Below are 20,360 nucleotides of genomic sequence, written 5' to 3' on the forward strand. Positions count from 1 at the left end.
TGGATTTGCTGCAGTAACAGTGATCCATGCCTGATGAAGCAAGAAGTTATATTCTATTCCTGCCCCACCACAGGTTTTTCCACTGGCAAGGGAATTGCACTAGCGGTATATAAACAATAGCTGTTCTCATCACAGCAGGCTCCGCACTTGGGAATTACAAATGACGTTCCCCAGGGCCAGAGATCAAAAGTCTGCAGTATCAAGTATCAAAAAGAAGAAAGGAGATAACCTGACTGTGGCAGCAGCAATAATAAATAAGTGCAAACAGAACAAAGGATTGCGCAGGGATGCGTCATAAACGAGCCGACAAAAGTTATCCGGCCAAAGGGGAACATGGGATAATTTGTTTCATTTGCACAGACAACTACTGAAATGTAAAATAAAATATAACTAAACGGCATTAACGAAATTATCAGTGGGCATTCAACACAGTTCTCCATCTGGCTTGAAGAAACACTGCAGCATACCAAGCTGGATTGTGCATTCAGACTCTGGACCTGAGCCAACAGAACAAAAAGACTCCTACTGAATCTGAGCTGCTTTGGGATCGTGCCTCCAGGGATAGGCAGCACTAGATGTTTTGCAATGAGAGGAGAGCACGGAGGATGAAAGACCTCCTTGGTCCCCACCATACAAGCTATATCACGCCCTGTTTAGTTACTTCAGCTAAACCTACCAACAGATTCAACAGTATCTGGCACACAAAGCACAGGCACTGGGATACACTGGGTTGCAGTGAAAGGAAAATTCCGATGCTACCTTGTAGAGAGGAGAAAATTTCCATGGGAAGCCTTGAAAGCAACAGGTTTTATTTTCCTTAACTTCTGGACTTCTAATTCCTATATACGCACATTCATTCCTCATAAGTCAAAGAAATCTGTCAAAGAAAAATTCCTATTTTCCACCTTAGCATATTCCCATACTTGAAGAGGAAAACAAGGAGTTCAAATACGGGGCCGAGCTATTGTTCAAACGCCTTTTTCTTGAGTACTGACATTTACAGTGCTATCTACTTTTGCTTTGCTTTAAAATAGCACATGGAGCACACAGCCTGAATCAAGACCCCACTGGGCTGGGAGGGCACGAAGTTTGAGTGCACAACCCCTTCCTGGAAGGTTCACTTTCTATTTTAGGCTGTGACTCAGCCCCTGGGTGGAGTGTGCAGAAGGGGAGAGCAGCTGGAGCCACAGAGTCCATGGTACCCAGGGCAGGAGGACTAGAGCACAAGGGCCAGACAGGGCCAGGAGCCAGGCAGCCTCACTGGCCACATTACAGCATCTCCTGTCACCTGGTCAATATTTTTTCTCTTTCTACTTTTTTTTTTTTTCTTCTCCAAAATCTCCAGATTCTTTGCCAATGGAAACTTCAAAAATTCAAATGATAGTCTCTTTATGCTTCTCTCTATACATCTTCTGTGTGATATTCAAGACACACAACTCTCTCCCACATATACCCCACTTTCTGCACTGCTTTTCTTCTTCCTGCCCTCCACCTCACACCATTGAGCAAAATCCCAGCATTGCTCAATGAAAATGTACTCTCATGCATACGCTGTCTTGAGCCATATTTTCTTGGACTTGTGTTGCATGACTCAGGGACAGAGAAAGAGGATATTGGGTTTATCTGAGCCTGTAAATACTAGGTGAAGTCACAGCCAATTGCTTTCAGGGTAAAAGGAAGATCTTTTAATATAAGCATAGGATCATGTGCTTTTCAACTGCAGCTATGTAATATATTTGCCTGAGGGTGTGGTTTTGTTTAGCGCATAGGTCTTCCTTGTTCTTGCTCCCTGTAGCCTTTACACCCTTGAAATAGAAACTTGTTTGTCAATCCTTGGGGTTAAAATATGGCAAATGGCTACTACTACAATTTCTGCATAAAGCACTAGAGGGAATAGGCATCACTGAGAAGCTTTTACTTGATGTAGTAAAAAAAGATCATACCACATATAAGTGTATCCTGAGGAAGGTTTCAGTCTAACAACACTGCCATCTGTAAGATACAGATCTGGGTATTTTTTTGAAGCAGAACAACAGAGGCACCAGACATATACTGAAGAGTAAACATGTAAAATCAGTTATGTTCTTTATTTCAATTCAGTTTGCATACTCAGTAACTTGCTGCATTTTGAACATGATTATATGCAGAAAGGTAGCAAACCAGCTATCCATCCACCCGAATGGCTCACATAGAGGCTGAGCAGACCAGTGTCTCTGGATACAGCAGAATACAAAGCTTGCTGCAGCTCCTGCCTCCTCAAACAGCCCAGCTACCCTGAAAGAAGGGCAGAGTCACAGTATCACAAGCCTTATGGATAGCAAAGGGCAAGCTGCCATTCAGTGGTTCGACAGCTGGTGTTTTCTGCAGTACAATCCCATCTGTCTTGTCCTCTGTCAGGACTAATACAACACTGTGCTATCTTTATTCTAAATTTCTTATGGCTGTCCTGCCTCATAGGTCACTCTCGCGGTCTGTCCCAAGGTGGTCCTCTCACAATGAAGAAATCATCCTTACTTCTGCCTCTTGGGCTGGGTTCAGTGCATCATTTGTACCCATGGTGTGCACCAGAGCAGCACATGGAGCCGTGCGTACACACACCAGGGAAATGCCAACTAGAGTTATGCCTTACCACTGATTCATTGGTGCCACACCAACGCTCCACCTCACCAGGCATGGATACTAGAGGTGTACCCTGACTCATGCCACTATCTGCTAACATCTCAGAGCAAAACACTGCCAAAGGAGAAAGTAGGTGAGGGTTTCTGACCTGGCAGACCTACCCATTGCTCTCCCAGGCCTTGTCTACATCAACAGAGAGCACAGCAACTGGCTTTGCCCCAAGGCTTTCAGCCTGCCAAAATACCTAGATGGAGCATGTTCCTTACATGGTGCTCATCTCTGCACTGTCCTGGAGACACTCTGGAGTTCCCAGCAGACACCTCTCAGGCATGCAAAGCTATTGCTTTTCTTACTCTCCTACTGGCACCTTGTAGTTCCCCGAGGAAACTGCACCTGTGTTCCTAAACTGGCTCACCCACCAGTACACTGAGGTCATCTGAAATGAATTTTACCAAGAGCTTGGAGAATCTTTGATGAAAAAGCTGCAGAAGCACTAAATACTGATATAAAACTGATAAATGCATCTGCAATACTGATAAATTCAAGGTGAAGAGATCTTTTTACAGAAACTGATCACAAGAAGAAAATCCTCTAAAATTGAGGCAATCCTTCACTTTGTTTCTGGAAAAAGAAAGGAAAGGCTTACTTAAAGAACCCCAAACCCAACAACAATACAATCCTCTCGTTTGTTCTTCCCTCATAAAAATAAACTGACAGCCTTTGAGCCCTAGTTGTCCAAACCCCTCAGTTTGATCAGTAGTTGCACTGTATGATACCACACCTGTCATGGCTGGTCCTTCACTAAGGCTGGGTTTCCACAGCTGAAAGCACAAATCAGCTTTTGCAAAAAACTGTCAGATACAATTTTTATATTTCTAAAATAATATTTACAAGAAGAAATAGTGCACTTGAAAATTACAGAATTGATAAACAGTCTGAAAATGACATTTTTTAAGTACATGTACCACGACTGTCTTTCTAAAGCCAGATCCTTCTCATGCTATCAGACATCACTTTGTCACACATATTTGCTCTTGCCTTTTCTTTGTATGTCTTTTAATTCCTATAAATTTCCCCATAATGTTGAGACATTAAAGAAAAAAAACAGGCCGGCTGCAGCTGCGGGTTCCTCCAGCTGCCCAACGGCATACTTACAAACTGCAAACACATTAGCATCACTTTTAGCTTTTTCTGGTCAGGAACTTTCCAATGAAAAATACTTTCAACAGACAATGCTAATTCAAAAGAGCCGAAACATTTGGTAAAAACATCAGTAAAGCAAACGTTGCTTGGAAAAAAAAAAACACCCAGCAGATTTCAGTCAAACACCAATATGGGTTCTTATCAGACAACTCTGGAGTGCTCTAAAGCTTTGGCTTTCCAGATCCATAGATGTGGGGCAACTTGGTCAGTCTGCCCTCAGGTAGGCACCCCAGGTCTTCCACGGTCTCTTCAGCAGAGCCGGGTACTCAACAGTTGTGCACTGATCTTCTAGACCATGGAGTAAGATGTGCAGAAGTTTCAACATCTATCGCTCCTCAGCAGCACTTCCAGACTAGTTTATTTGGCAATTTTGGCTAAGGATGGGCTCCCTGATGCCCAAAAGAGACAGTTCAGACCCTAAAACAGCTAGCCTAGCTTAAGCTTGGAGACCTGGCCTCACCTAAGTCTCGCCCCAGAGTACAAGGCTTTAGGATCTGCCAGTTTTCACAACAGTTTTTCATCATGGGAACCACATGCTGGTGATTCCAAAATAAAACTGATTTCAGTGTTCAAACTTCCTGTGAATGGGGAATTCTGAGACCCAGCTTGCTCTGTTCTTGACATGTCCCTTATATTCCCATTGTCGTTTTCCAGATACTTTTCCAGATAAGGAATTGCAGAACTCCCTGAGAAATCTCAGCATTTATTGTTATTGCCTTCCCATCCTTAGCATGTATCTGGGTTTCAGTTTTTTAGCTTCTTTTGCATAGTTTTGGTATATGTTAAGCTGTAAAATCTCTGTATTGTGGTGCAAAAAGAGCTGAGCTTAAAACTCAGAATATCCATGAAACTGCAATTCTCTGATTCTAGTGCTTGCACTAGAACAAAACAGTTAACGGAACATATATCGATATGGCAAAAGAATTGCTGGGTTTTCCTTCTTCCATCTATGTTATTAATTCTATGTGTTTTCCTTTCCCTGATCAACAATGCTGCAATCAGCCAAAATAAGATGTTTCTTAGGGTGAGCCACTCTTCCAGTTTCTATGCTCATACATTTATTTTGCCAGGCTTGCCTGGCCAGAGGGTGACATGAACACAGCAGGAGAACCAGATGATGATGTTCACTATCCTGAGAGGTGGCAGTCAGAGCACATAAACATGATTATCCAGAAAGGAGACGTGCTGCCCTGAGTGAATCTCAGTCAGGAATCATCACCATACTATTTGATATCACTGTGGCATCCCATCCCCATGTCTTCCTACCTGTAGTGCAGGTGTACACAAGGGGTATGGCATGAATACCCCTAAGAATTTTTAGGGTACAGTATTGAAGGCACACATACACTAGCTTGAATGAAGCACAGCTCAGCCACAGCGTTATTTCCCTTTCCATATGACAGAGCATCAAACACATTCTTAACATTATTGTCCCTTACTTTATACCTAGATCTTTAATGCACACTTGTGTATGAACCCAGTCCCTGCAGCTATCCAAATGTTTTACCTTAAGGTACTTTACATGTCTCGGTATGTCCTTTTATATCCCTGACTACATATAAACTTAATTCATACCATATCCTAAAGCTCCCATGGGGAAAACAAAGAATACCTGTTTCACTTTTTACTGAATATAAAACAGATCTGTAAAATTCTAAGCTAACCACAAAACAAATTTAATGGTGATATCAAAAATAATGTTTGATTGCTTCACCTTGCCTCTAAGTCAATGTGCATGCTGAAGGTGGATCTTGCAAACAAGCAGAGAGGAGAGTCTCAAACCAAATCCTACACAGTCTGCTCTTTCAGGCATAATTTTCCAGCTGTCCTGATGCTACTCTGGTTATTTGTTTCTACAATTAAAAATAGTAGCAGTCTTATTACACGCAGTCAACATTGTTACCTACAGACAAATATCAAATAATCTTTGTTAAGATTTTTGCTCTGAAATAATTAAAGCCACTTACTGTTACTTAAGGAAATCACCTGTATGGCTACAGCAGTAAGATGAACATTTGTTTCCACTTCTTCTAATAAAGCATTTTTTGTTTTCAGCCTTGAGTCTAAATCCTCAGTCTACAGTACAGCATTTTATAAATCCGTGCCTTCTGGGAAAAGGTTTTTAAACAGTAAAAATGTTCCTTGTTCTCTCTGCTCACAACAGGGGCAGGCCATCTTGCTTTACCCAGTCATCTAAGTAATGCTGCCTCAATAGACTGAAGTACTTTTCCACATGACAAGCCTGCAATTTCTCCTCCCCTTCGAAATTAGTCACTAAATAACCTCCTTGGCATGTCACCCAGTCACAAACTGTGCAACACTATGTGATTCAATCACTCAACCATTTTTTAATGCGCGCCTATAAGATGCATAGAAAGAGGCTAACATCATGGAATGAAGTACAAGGGAGACTCACAAAGGGGAAAGCCATAAATAAAACTAGGAGTAAACTCCATTTAGGTAAGAGAGTGCATGTTAAAGGTAACTATATAAAATGCATCCATATTAATTCTCCAACAGGAGAAGACCTCCAATTATTTAGCAAATCCAGTACATACAATTCTAGGGGAAAAAAAGAAAAATACAGCCATTATTAACCTTGGCAGCTTTTTGAATGCTCCGCTTTGTGGGGACACCTAGTAGAAAGAAGCGTGAGCCCCTCCTGCCAGGAGAAGCACCTAGACACAGGAGCCGGCTGTCTACTCATTAACCAGGCACCTGAGCCGCTTGGCTAACCTGAACTTTGGGGCCCCCATAAATCAATTGCATGGTTATCTCTGCAGCACACCATGCTAGCCATTAGGATTACCTTTTTTTTTTTTTTTTTTTTAAAAAAAAGGCACAATAGAGATGGCAAATGTCCAAAAAAAAAAAAAAAGATAGAAAGCTTGCCTCCCTCCCTTCCATCACCTCACTCCAAAAGACTCAATAACATGGAAAATGTACCCTTAAAAATATGGTATTTAGAGTGTGAAAGAGATGGCACTTAAACATCATAGGGCAATCTCATGACACAAGCACTTTGCAGCACTGCAGTTATCTTCTGTATTTTTTGTGTGCTTTTTTTGTTTGTTTGTTTGTTTTTATGCATGTAAAATATTGCTTGTATCATCATGGCTGGCATTCAGAAGAATCAAAATACAATTTAAGTGCATAACCCCGAGCTAATATCAATATAAAGAACCATTTATAAGGGGACCTAACTGGAGTAACATTTCTATTTTGCAGTACTCCCTCCTCTCAGTCTCTCAGCCGTGAGAGAGGGAGGCATCACTCATTGCTGTTACAAAAGGGTAAGCTGACACAAAGCATTTGCGTAACATGACAAAGATCAGAGCAGATCTGGTAGCCAAAACTAAAAATCCAGGTGTTCCACCCCTTACTACACATTCCCCAAGAGCAGAAGGAATCATCCAGATTTGCAGACAGCTGTTGAGTCTTCCCATTATAAATTTGTACACCATTATTGGTCTTGACCAGAACTTCACAAAATTTCTGTGTAGCGTAACTTAATGTAAGCAGTCTTTTCAAGAGTGTAAAAGTATTTGTCTTAAGTGTAGCATTTCCAGTTTCACTGTGAAAATATTTTAAGACATTATTTTTATTAAATATTTGTACCAGAATTATAAAAAAGTAACATCGTGGCACAGAAACAATCTTAAACCTATTTATTTTCATTTCAAATTTAATCAGTCAAGGCTTGTTTCTTGCAGTATAGGAGTAAAGCAGTATTTACTGTTGAAGCATCTGGTTTATATTTGGCAGGTTTTACTAACCAGTCAAGTATCCCCTTTTAATGAATGGAAGTATGACCCAGTTAAAAATCTGCTTATCTCTGCTGACCAACTCAAAAATATCAAAAGTAAAAATACAAGCAAATTATCCTAATACAGTTTTGTGTCACACATGCCTTCCAGCAAGCGCAGAGTATAGTCTGCCATCCATGGTCTTCCTTACAGGGGAACAAACCCGCAGTGAGAAATCACATTATTATGCTAATATGCAGGATAAAAAAGACCTCTATATTTCACTTCTGTTTCTCTGCACTGAGTTGCAAGCTGGTAGGATGCACATTTTCAGTAATTGGACTCCAGCATGATAAAGTATATCCCAGAACATCAGGCACACTATAACTAGTTCTCCATACATCTGGCACTATATGCAATAGTCTCCAAGTATGTCTGATGCATATGAAAAGTTTTTCATATGAGGAATGAATCTTCTTTTAATTTTAAAATACACCAGGCACAGTATCATAAATAGTACACAGATATATCATTACCAAGGCTGTAATTTAATTTGTAGGTTCTAACAATGCATACAAACCATTCAAGTATCACTTTCCATTTCAATTACTTTATCAGAGCCCTCAAGCCTTGTCTAACTTGCCATGTATCATCCTGTGTTTAATTACTTGCCATATATTTGTTTATAACGTACTGTACAGAACAATAGTTCCTTTCCAGTTTAGCCCCCCATATAAACAAATGGTATGCCCCTAAGAAGCGCAACACCCTACACTTCACCAAGATCAGACCTGGAAGTATGGGCTAGCCCATTGCTTTAAAATCTTTGTTAACGTCTATGGTGATAGGCACAAGTTACCACTGAGGTTTATCTCCGGTCCCCCTACTTTTCTTCTACATTATTAACATTAATTCAGGACCCTTGGAACAATTTGCCCATCACATTAATTTATTTTCTCTTTGCTCCCCTCGATTCTCAGTAGAAAAGTGTTAGAGACACATTAGCGAAATGCACAATTATAAATTGAGACAACATTTTGAAGTCTGCTGTGGGGTATACATGTGAGGCATAGATGGAACTGGCTTATTGCTTGACTGCTGATCAAAGTTCTTTCTGTTCCTGATAACAGCTCTTTTGGTCCCTATGCCCTTAATAATACATTCATGGATGGAAATAATGAAGCAGTTAATGTTTGTACTGCTGTAAACAACCATTTCCTTAACACAAAACAGGGAAATTTGCAGGCTTGATGGCTTGTCACTGACTCAACTGTTTTGCTCTCAGTACTCAGGAGGAAAGCTTGTGATGGAGTCAATGGGGTTTTGCTAAAATGCAACAAGTTAGTTCAATCCAGCAGAATCCAAGTGGGAAGACAGTTTGCTGATGAAGTTTTTTACAGCTGTTTTCTGAAAGAAGCATTATTTATTTTCAATGAAGGTCTCACATGACTTCATCACTCCTATAGCCCACCCAGAACCTAATCCTGATCAAAGAAACCGAGAGTGTAGGAGGACAGAGACCTGTGTGTGGACTTGTTTGTAGAACCTCCTAGGTCTCCAGTTACACAAGGTAGCATGAGAGCTACCATCAGCATCTTTCTTCCCTCTGCACAGGCAAGCACCATGACAGAAACCTCTCACTGGGGTTATCCACTTTCTGCAACAAAAGCAAAAAGACCAACCCCTAGCTTTGCCTCTAATCATTCAGCAGAGGAACAAAAAAAAATGGTCATATCCAGCCCTGACCTCAATCTCAGCTGCTGCCCCACAGCAAAAATGGGGAGCAGATCACAGACCCCCCAGGTTGCTGTCCTCCACAAAGGCACCAAGGCGTCAGGCACACCAGCCCCCGACCATATTCATATCTACAAAGATTTGTGGGGTGCCTCTCTGAAGACTGAAAATCCTACAGGATCTCTTCTATGAATTTAAGAGGCCAAGCTAAACAAATAGGGTGGGAACAGAACAGTTTTGGCTGCCTGACATATATTGGACTTGATATTATATGCAGACTGCACTATCTTCTCCTAAACATACATGTTGTTTGTTATTCCCTTTGTTTACTGATTCCTAAGGCACTTGGTGAAACAGATATGCCTGGGGGTAGATATAAATACCATTTATCTACCTTGGGCTAGATATAAATACCGTAAAGTGCTCTTATGCTTATGCCAAACTCCCTAGTTCTGGGGAAAAAAAAAAAAAAAAAGAAAAAAAAAAGAAGCAACGAACAAACAAACAAACAAAAAACATCCCACACCACACATTGCTACTAGCTAGAAAGAACCACTATAAAGGGGACAGGCAGCTCTAAAGGCTCACTGCTGGCAGTGCAGTGCAGTCGGTAGAAGAGCTGGCGCTCACAGTGAGGAGCAACCTGCACACAGAGCCTTTGAACCAGCACACAAGCGAGCATCTGAGCTCCAAGAGAACAACACCTCCTTGTAACATGTAAAGCAACAGCATGTTTACATGCATACATATATGTTTGCATGCCAGCAGCACATTTGTGGCCTCTCCTTTGGTGATGGTTAATCAACAAAATCAGGAATTCTGGATTTTTAGGGATTTAAAAAATTAAAGGAAAGCGAGTACAAGCAAGCAAATCCTGGAGGTGCTGGAAACTCTATAAGCCTCTCAAACTTTATTTTAAGTATACTTGAGCAAATATAGCCAACTCTCTCTGGAGTCACATGAAGAAGGTTCTGCAAAACTGAACTATTACGTCAGGTCTGCAGTCTGTCTCTCTACCCTGTAATTTAAACCTCATGCTTCCCCCTCATTTCTGTAGTGATTTAAACAAAGACATTTTCCTAGCCATAGGAAAGTATCACAGCATGTATCACAGACATACATGCACTCAGCATTTCCCCAAAAGTTAAGATGGCACTATTAGTTGCTTTGCACTGGGGCTGTCTCATCCCATGTTGTTCAAAGGCAGTCATCTAGGCACCCCTCCGAGTCAGCTCCTTCCCTCCCTGGCCGGGTGGCACAAGCTGCCCCTTGGTGTTCCCTGCCTCTCCCCACTGACAGCACTGGGAGGCAATTTCTACCACAAGTTTATAAGGGTTAGGCTTTTTTCTTATTTTTATCACGACCCTGTCCATATGTCTTTTCATTTAGCTCACTCTCTCTTCTGTTTTTCAACCTATTGTTTTCCTTTTTCCTTTTTTTCCCCCTTTATAAGTCAAGCTGAAATACTAAAGCTAGAAGGGATAACAGCAATTTCATTCCAACTACTGCTGCTTGCTACTCCTTATGATGGACTTTACTGTCATTCACCTTGGTGGATCCAACCTGGCCTGATTAAGCTAAGAATTCAATATCCCTGACGTGAAGCTGCTAATAAACATTATTTATTTATTAACAGAGCAATACAGAAGCACCTCCACATGTCAATCTTCTTATCTTCTGTCCTACTATTAGCACTTTTTCTTATTCCTAAACATTTTCAAGCCTAAATGTAGAGGACTGAGTTTGTAGCATGATTTTTTTTCCTGCTTATCCCACATGTAATGCAGAAATATTAATAAAACACATCAATAGTGAAAAAAATATTTGGGAAGGTAATAGAGAATTCTGAATGTAAAACTCTAGGAAAAAAAGAGGAAAAAAAGAAAAAAAAAAAAAAAGGAGGGAGGAGAATGGGACAGGGTGAAGTACAATACTAAGAGTTTGTGAAAGAGTAATACTGTAGATGGAGTGCTGAGAACTAAATAGGGAAAAAAGAAAAGGATAATAGAAACAAAAAACGGAGAATTAAGGAATTAAGACAGAAGGAGGTAAGGTACTGATGGGAAAAAGACAAATTAAAGAGAATATGAAGAGAAATTCAACATAAAAAAAAAAAAAAGGAAAGAAAGAGTGAGAAAAAATGAGTGTGGAAGAACATGAATTACTTCAAACTTTTGTCAAGGCTAGAAGATTTTGCCTTAGTTCTTGTTATTACTATGCTGTAGCCTAGCATAGCAGGCACAGGAGGAAAGAGGGAGAGAGGAAAGAGAAAGAAGAAAATACATCCAACATAAATTTCTTTGGTTTGGGCTAATATTCTGAGGATTTCTGTTTTTAGTTTAGTTTTCTTTTGTTTTCAGGGGTTGTGAAAACATGAGGGTGGCTTTTAGGAAAGAAGTGAGCAGAGCGTTCCAGGTAAATGCCAGCTGGAGTAAGCCCATAAAACACACGGAGACATGGGCATTCAAAGCAAAGATGTTTGAGATGCACTCAAAAGCTACAAAAGTCTTCTGAAATCTAGAACTAAGTTGAGCCACTCCCACTGGAGTTGGGATTAAGATTTAACATAGCTTTGTCTCCTTCAAACATCATAGAAAACAGCTCTCTACAAGTCAGGCCTTAGTTCAGCATCTCCAAGACTTGCTATGTAGTGGGACCGAGTGCTGAGCAATAACACTGAGGGTGATGCCACCTTTTGTCTGGTCGCTAGTGGGGAAAACAGAAATTCTAGGCTGATGAAGTCACCACCAAGCTCTGACAAGTGGCAAGACATCTCTGTATGTGTGTCCTTCTCACAAAACTTTTTCGTATATTAATTCCACACAGCTATGACTGCTTCCCCAAATACACCTCCACCTCCAGAGCTTATTGGTCATCATAATGCCCAGGTGTCCTTCTAATTCCTAGACTAAGATCACTTTATTCACGTCTAAAACAAGAATCCAATGTAAAGAGAAGGGGAAAGCAATAATAGACCGAGCTTCTTGCCATAAAAAGAAAATTGAGTTTACAATATGCATCAGTTAGATCTAGATAAGGAGCAGGATTTACATTTGGACTAGCCTGGTGGCATCGGTAGTGAACCTTTTTACACTCCCTAGCAGACATTAGTACAGATTAGCTGTCCATGGGACACAACCTTGGTGACACTGGGTGATCTCTCCTTGCTGGGGAAGGGAGCACAAGGCCACACAGAGCTGTCCCCAGGCTGTACCACGAGGACCTCCATGCATTAGGCAATCCAAGCAAAACAAGGCATGACACACAGCACATTTTGCGTTAGCCCAACTGAAACCAATTGAAATCACAGTGCTGCTGTGTGAGGGTTTATTCCCCCAACAACATTTCATTGTTTGAGCTATTTCTCTGCTACCGGTCTGCATTACTTTATCCCTGATCAGCAAGACGGACATCCAGACCAGTGAATGTAGCAGACACTCCCTTCTGCATATTTATGAGTGCATTTCATTTCCTACAAGCAAATGGAATGTGAGAGTTAAAAAAAAAAAAAAAAAAAAAGCTAAAATTATCCAATTAAGCAGAGAGACGTTAATAAATCTCTCATGCTTGATTTTCCAATGCTTCCTCAGTGCTCTTTCCAGACAGAGTAGCATGGTGAGTACACTAAGAAACCTCTTAGCATTTCAGCCAAGATTTTTCAGAGTGTTATCACAAATGACAAAAATATAAACACACTGAAACATAACACATTTCAGTCCTAAAAAGGTCGGATTTACATAATTACATCATTGGTTTGCCAATATCCACATTTATCTCATCAGTATAGCATGGCCCACCCAGCCCATAAGCTATTAGACTGTTTGGACTGAACATATAAAAGCTGTTACTGATTTTTTTTTAAGTTCACATTATGACACCCCTCAAAACTAGGGTTGAATTTGAACCAACTGTTTGTTTCTTTTTGCTTTTCCACAGCTGCTTTTGAGGCAGAATTTTCTGAAAACAAACAGGAGTCATGTAATTCATGAAGATGCAGCAAGCATTTCCTTCCCCCCGTCCCGTTCCCCTTGAAGAGATCAAGCACATCATGCACATAGCACAGACAGCCACCACCAGCACAGGGAGCCAAACCCTTCAGACCAGTCTCAATGTCAGCACTTCCTCAGGGCACTGCTGAACTGATGGGGTCATCCCTTTTTTTTTCCCAAAAAAGGAATAGTTTCAAACATGTACATTTCTGGTACAGATCAGCATTTTTATTTGGTTTAAATATGCTGTATATCAGATTTCTTTTCTTTAAAAAAAGAAATACTGTTAGTAACTGAACTCATAAATCAAAATAAATGCATGGCTTTCTGACTTGCTGTACTAACGACTCAGCTTTTATTTTTGGTCCATATTTGTATTTTTTCCCACTGTGCTGAAGCCAAATAAAACTGAACAAGTTGATATGGTTAAATGAACATAAAGGAAAGCATCACACTTGGTCTCATCTGGCATTACCTAACAATAGAGTCAAAACACGATTTCTATTACAGATATATGCAATTGATTAGGAATATAAACAATATAAAAAATGTTACAAATCAGAGCCGATGGGTAAAAAAACAAAGCAACATGTCCACACTTGTAACCACCTATTTCTGTCAATGTAAGGGTGCAGCAAATCAGAAGAAGTTGCTGTGCTGAGTTTTGGCCTCAGCGCTGTCAGCAGGAGAAATGGTCATGGAAGCCACAGAACTGGATTTTACAATGTATGTGTCCAAGCTGGACTGCACCTCTTAGCCATAAGGCCAAGCAAGTATTTGCAGGTGTAAGTACATTTTTTGCAACGTTACAGGTGCTATCACTGCAGCAATCAGTTTGAGCCCTACATTTTCTTTTTATTTTACTTCCTTCTATCCAGAAAAGCATACAACCTGCCATGGTCAGCATGACTGCAGTAAATAACTTACTTTACTCTAAGGTGAAGCTATCTATAGTAAACATTAAGTGACTGAGGGACTAGCACTATACCCAACACACCCTGTTGGTCTTTTCACTCAGTCACACAGAACTTTGATTTGCAATGATGTAAGAAAGGCATCTACTCATGCAAAAAATAATTGCAGCATCACATCATTTCTCATGGAGTCCTGTTGCCTGCTGTTATTTGCAACTGTATTCCTTTTGCCAGCAGAGGCTTTTTTTAACCCCAGATCTCACACGTATCCAAGGAAAGATATTTTTACTTCTCATATTTTCAGAAGTCTGATTAGTTTTCCAGAGCCCACATAAGAAAAAGTACAATCCAACACGGAGAAGAATCAAAGGCCTCAAATATGTACATGTGTTCTAGACACCAGGTACTGGCTTACTCTTTTTTTTGTGTCAAAGGAAGATGGGGACAGAACTAATTCCCTCCAGTATTCACTAGGCTTAACCTCAAGCAGGCAATTAACAGCGTACTGAAGGGAAGACTTGGTGGAAAGCAGAGAATTTGGGTCATGACCATGAAGTATCACATTTTGGATTTGTGAAAAACTTCTTGGGAAATCTAAGGCCCTGACTGACAAAAGAGCAGGAGGCTTGAACACAAAAAACACATTGCTTCTAACTTTTCTTGGGTTCCAAGAATCATGATACCAAACCGCCACCTCCACATGGTGATTTTAAAGCTTTGTTCAAGTAAAAGATCCTTTGGAAAGCTAACTGGAAATCACAAAGCTTGCCTGGACTTTGGTACTAGCTCAGAACATAGGGGACTCCAGCAGTTCAGATAAGCTACCAGTTTACAATGGAGGTAAAGGAGGAACTCCCCTCCAAATAAGCGAGGTCACGGCCATGAGCATTTTTATCGTCTGCCAGTGTGTGTTTAGGGAGCTCTGGCAACATCTGACCCCACCAGCTACTTAGGAATTTCAAGTAAACAGCCAAATTAATGCGAATTGTTCTACTAAAAGCAAGGGCAATTGAAAAAAAAAAAAAAAAAAAAAAAAAAAGAGTAAAACATCTAAAGAATTGGAACAAGGAAACATTATGTAAAAGAAGGTGGAGTAAGAATAAAACCAGAAACCAGTAGACAATAAAAATGGACTCAAATCCAATCCTTATGTTTTTATTCAGGGTAAGTTCCCAGTGAAGGCAGTGAAAGCTTTACCGAGAACCTTAGACTTATGTTAGAGATAAGGCTTCCCATTTTAATGAAGGACTGAGGAGACCTTCACACGAGAGAGATCAGACGTTGTCATTAAGGAACTTCATCAGCTCCAGGGCAAGCTCTGAGCAGACCTCAACACGAAAGACAGGCTGGCTTGAACATGGGCCTGTTAATGGGAAAGAAAGTGCTTTCCCCAACAAAATGCCACAAAAACAACTGTATTGTGGTTGCAAGTCGACCTGTTTCCACAGAGAAAACTCTCTGGGAGTTTCCAGGTAGCTGGTTTGTGATATCTACCATATGACACTCCTCTTAGGCTAACTGGAAGATTACTGCATGGGTGCGGCAAGCTCAGGTTCCTTCAACGTTTTAGTGTCAAGAACATAAAACTTTCTTTTAACAGCAAGATTGATGTAAACTTAAAATCCATCTGCATTATTTGAAAAAAAAATCTTTTAAAATGTTGGTATAGTAGCAGAATCTACAAGATTATATTCTTTATACAATATATATATATATATATAAAAATATATAATCCACCGATTATAATAAAAATATAATCCACCAAAGCACATAGCCATCCTATTAAAAATTCATGATACTGCATGCATCAAACTATACTGCAGGGTCTATATCTTTAAAAAGATTGACTTTTTGCCAGAAAGCATTTAAGATTTAGATATCGGTTTATGCATAGCTAAAATAAAAGCTGAAATTTTCTTTAAAATTCTACCCACTTTCCCACTATCTTAGGCTTTAAACAATAGTAGATATTGTATATCAAACAACATACGATTGAAAGAGAGCAGGTACATTTAGTCTTTCATCACAGTCTGATTTGGTACAGCTACTTCTCAGTGCATACTGCTCTGTAGTTGCATTAATAATTGGCAACTACTGACAAGTTATTCAAAGCAAAGGTAGTAAAACCATGCCAGTAAAAAAAATCAGAAAATCAGAGACTTCTTTTATATATTTTGTTCAAATCTCCGCAAGATTTGTAATGGCAAGTTGGAAAATAACATTTATGTTTAATGTATAACTAGTCATAAAACCTAGGAGTAGAGTTTGGTGATTTAGCAAGCAATTAAGCATTTATTTTCCCATACAGTTCAAGGAAGAAGAAATAGCTTTCATTGCTCTGATAAAAATTCTCAGTGAATCTGAAAATATCTTTCAGTTTGGGGAAAAAAAGAAAAGGGATCATGTATCTTTCAATATTTATAAGCATCATCTTACCTTACATTTCTCGGTGAGTTCTGTTTCTAGACGACTTTGGCAGGTATTTTAATTCAGAATTAGTTTCAGCAATACATGCCATTACATCTTCTCTTTAAAACAAACTGCTTTTTCTCTTTTCCTCAGACAAAGTATGTGGGCTAAAAGAGCTGCAGCGTCTCTGTTCAAGCGATTTCATGGACACTCAGAGGCTTACTGTATGAAAGTTAAATCTGAGTAAGGAAGGCATTTTTCCTGTCCCGGAAATCAGTATAACCAAAACCAATGCTGAGCTAATGAGAAATGTTTCTTCCATGTGTTCTGTTTGGCAGACACTGCAAGTCATATCAAGGAAACACGTGATGTTTATAAATACAATATGGCTCGTGTTGTCATAACCTCTCAATGACAAAAAGAGCATTAGAAAAAGCAGACAGCAAAACAGCAGGAAAGATGAGATTTGTATCATTTGGAAGTTCTCTATCAGATAATAGAGGTATTAGCGTTTGCTTTTTCTTTTTTCTTTTTCTGCCCAAAAGAAAACAAAGTTTTATAGTACTCGGATCAGGAAGGCAAACACATGACAACTTACACAAATGCTGTCTTATAGGCATCCTAGCACTAAAATGCATTCATTTCATTGCTTGAATTCTTTTCCAATACTTTTCTTCTAAATACCTCTACGTGATTCATGGAGTTGTTTTGTTTTGTGTATTTTTTTTTTTATTATTATTATTATTTTGTTTGTTTGTTTGTTTTTAGCCATGGTATGCAATGAACAAATGTAGTTTTGGCAGCATTTGCAGCTTTTATGTTTATTGATGTTAAGATTACAAACAATCCAATGAAAAGAATCTAAACATCTCAAAGAAGCTGGATGTATGTTTACAGGTATCTTAAGCACACAGGAGGATGCTCCTGCTTTTATTATCTCTCTATCTTTCCTGCAAACCAGCACTGAATTTCAGACTCCCTAGATGCTTCTTGGGAAGTTGTTTGAGGGTTTTTAGCATTTTTTTTTTAAGTTCACAAATTGCATCAATACGTAATGTAGATGAGAACTGAAGTGTTAGCAGCTTGCTAGCCAGGTAGTTTCAGGTGAAAAATTGAAAGTCGCTGTTGCGCAATTTTATAGTAAAAGCTATTCAACACAACCGTTTACCCAACTTATCAAATGTCTGCATCATTTTACAGAACAACTCACTTTAACTCATCCCATGTCACCTTGGCAGACCAAACCCCCATTGGTGCCAAGAACATCATCACCTTTTTGCCGTTTAACTCCCAGCACCGTGGAGTTTCCATGTACCCGCGCTCTCTGACTCAGCCCTGACCGAACTTGCCCTAATTGCTCTTTCTCCGAGAAACAGTCTCTGAAAGGAAAAACCTCAAGGTGTACCTCAATAAAACAACAGCCACAACAAGCATTCTTTGAATATTCTGGCCTCACCCACCCAGCTGAGGGCTGGGATAAAGGGCTGACCTGATAAGGTCTCATTCAAGTCAGGGAATTAAGCAAAAACATGGTGGTTCTAGAACATTTGAAAACAAAGTGTAACCCACAGACTTCATGGCAGGTGGTAGGGAAGAGAAAGAATGCCAAGCAAAATAGCCACCTGTTTGTTATAAAGTAAAAATTCCCCCGATTCTCAAACTGGCAGAGAGATGAAACCCAAAACAAACCACTGCATGAACCAACATTATTAGAATCCAACCGTGCTACCAGAAACGCAGACAGGTTACAGACAGAAGGGTGAGACTATAACTTAGGATTCTTCCTCTTTTAGGCACTCCAGAAAAGGAGGAACCAGGACAGAAAATGCACTGTTCACATACAGTGGGGAATCACTTCCACTTGAAGTCAGTGGTACGGCACCAGGAGGTCACAGCAACAACCCAGGACAAAAGGAGCTGTGACACCTCCAAAGACATTCAATTCAATACACAAAACCCCACTGTTCTTTAGTGTCCCCTGTTGATGTGGTATCCATATCCAACACCTAAATGTGAGACGAGATGCGACCTGGATCCTACAGTTAGAAAGTCTGAGAAAATCTTTTCCCCTTTGCATCTACACAAATCACAAAATGTTAATTATAATGGCAAAGAGAAGCTTGGTTGTGTACATGGGATTGTACTGGAATTCAAAAGAATGCTGGAGAGAATAAAAAACTCATCTGAACTTCCACTTTTGGACAAGAGACAGTGTTTTGTCAAAAGAAAGTATTGTTGCATGGAGACCTAGAAAGAGCTGATTAATGTTACATATTCAGGCAGCAGAATAAAAGAATGAACTGCAGCAACACAAAGACTCCAAAGAAAACAGCTGCTACAGATTTCCAGTGTACATGTTGGGAAAGGAATAACAAAACAAAGGAAAAGCACACATGCAAATATTCAGTGAGACAGCACTATGTGGCTACCTCTTGCTTGAAACAGCGTTCAACATAGCAGACCTGTCAAACAAATCATGCTCTTCAAGATGTAAATGGCCATGACACAACACCGACAAGCAAATAAGGCACTCTGAATGATTCAAAGAGAAACTGTTGTTTAGAACTTGTTTACACCCCACGCAAAAGTCTTTTCTTAAACACAATGCATTCCGAAAGACGCATGAAACAGAAAGACCAGGAAAATTAGAGTTAAGGGACGCAAGAACTGAGTGTTTTGATACGACTTCTGAATTTCACAGATCCCACATTCCTATCTCACATTCTGAGTCTTCTTGTCCATATGGGTAATACTTAATACTTCAAGTGTTACTGCCAATTCTTATACAGGTCTCACATCTGTTTGGTAGTTAAAACAGGTGTCCAAGCTGGCAGCTAACATTATTTTCTGAGATTATTCTGGGTCTGTTACATGGAAATGATTATAAATCACATGAATAAAAGCCTGAACATCATCAAACCTAAGGATAAATGTTCCAAAGGGACAAGAAGGCAAACGGTAGAAAAATCTGTTAAGGCAAAACCTTCCCAAACCTCAAAAAAATAAAGCTTTAACTCACACATGGCAGGAGATACAACCACACTTCCAGTATCACCATGGAAAAATATACTTAAAACAGCTATTTCTTGATATTCTAAATACTGTTGTTTCAACTTGTCTGACAATAACTTGCTTTTCTGTATTTATTTTTTTTTAAACAGTTTACTATTGTGCAGAGCACAGTGACTACTAGAGTTACTCCCTGCTTCCTACTGCAGGGATTTTAGTGCTTGGATATCATGCAAAACTGATGAGAATAAATTTACCCAGTGCAAGGATGCACAAATAGAAATGGAAAGATGAGAAGCAAATTTTTTTTCCAAAATCTTTTAGGTACATCAAATGCACACAATTCTCACTTACTTCCTCTCCCACTCCCCACTTTAATGTGACTTGCTAAGGAAAGATACCCATCTTCTCTTCCCCATCCTAACAACCTGTGAAGGTGAAATTCAACCAGATTCAAGCAAAGGGTAAAGCTCAGGAATCTATCATGGTCCTACTAATTATGCCAAATTAGAGATTTGCGAGAAGGTCCTACAGTACTTCTGTCAAGTTGAGAAAAAGTTGTTTCTCCAGAGAAGCAGCATTGGAGTGAGCTCCACTACATTCCCCTACTTCGGGCAAAGCTTGAGCTAGTATCTGAGCATTACTGCACAAGGAAGAACACAACCAGAAGACACCAATCCCTAAGAGAAACAGATTTAATTATTTCCGGCACTCAAGAAAATGCTTGTTTCCATGTT

The 20,360-nt window shown here is 39.8% G+C and overlaps 1 protein-coding gene across 23 annotated transcripts in view; it reads right to left on the reverse strand.

The window, feature by feature from the left end:
• Positions 1–20,360, reverse strand: part of KIAA1217 — a 377,584-nt gene that overhangs the window by 64,301 nt on the left and 292,923 nt on the right. The window contains exon 1 of one of the 23 annotated variants that reach the window (XM_084510251.1): positions 16,642–16,934. The exons of 21 other annotated variants lie outside the window; for them this stretch is intronic. The gene's annotated coding sequence lies outside the window, so the exon portion shown is untranslated. Of the gene's footprint in view, positions 1–5,789; positions 6,037–16,641; positions 16,935–20,360 lie in introns of those variants that run through there. One more of the 23 variants, XM_084510253.1, reaches the window with a different exon arrangement.

This window comes from Aythya ferina (genome assembly GCF_964211825.1).
Source record: "Aythya ferina genome assembly, chromosome: 2".
Taxonomy (NCBI): Eukaryota; Metazoa; Chordata; class Aves; order Anseriformes; family Anatidae; genus Aythya; species Aythya ferina.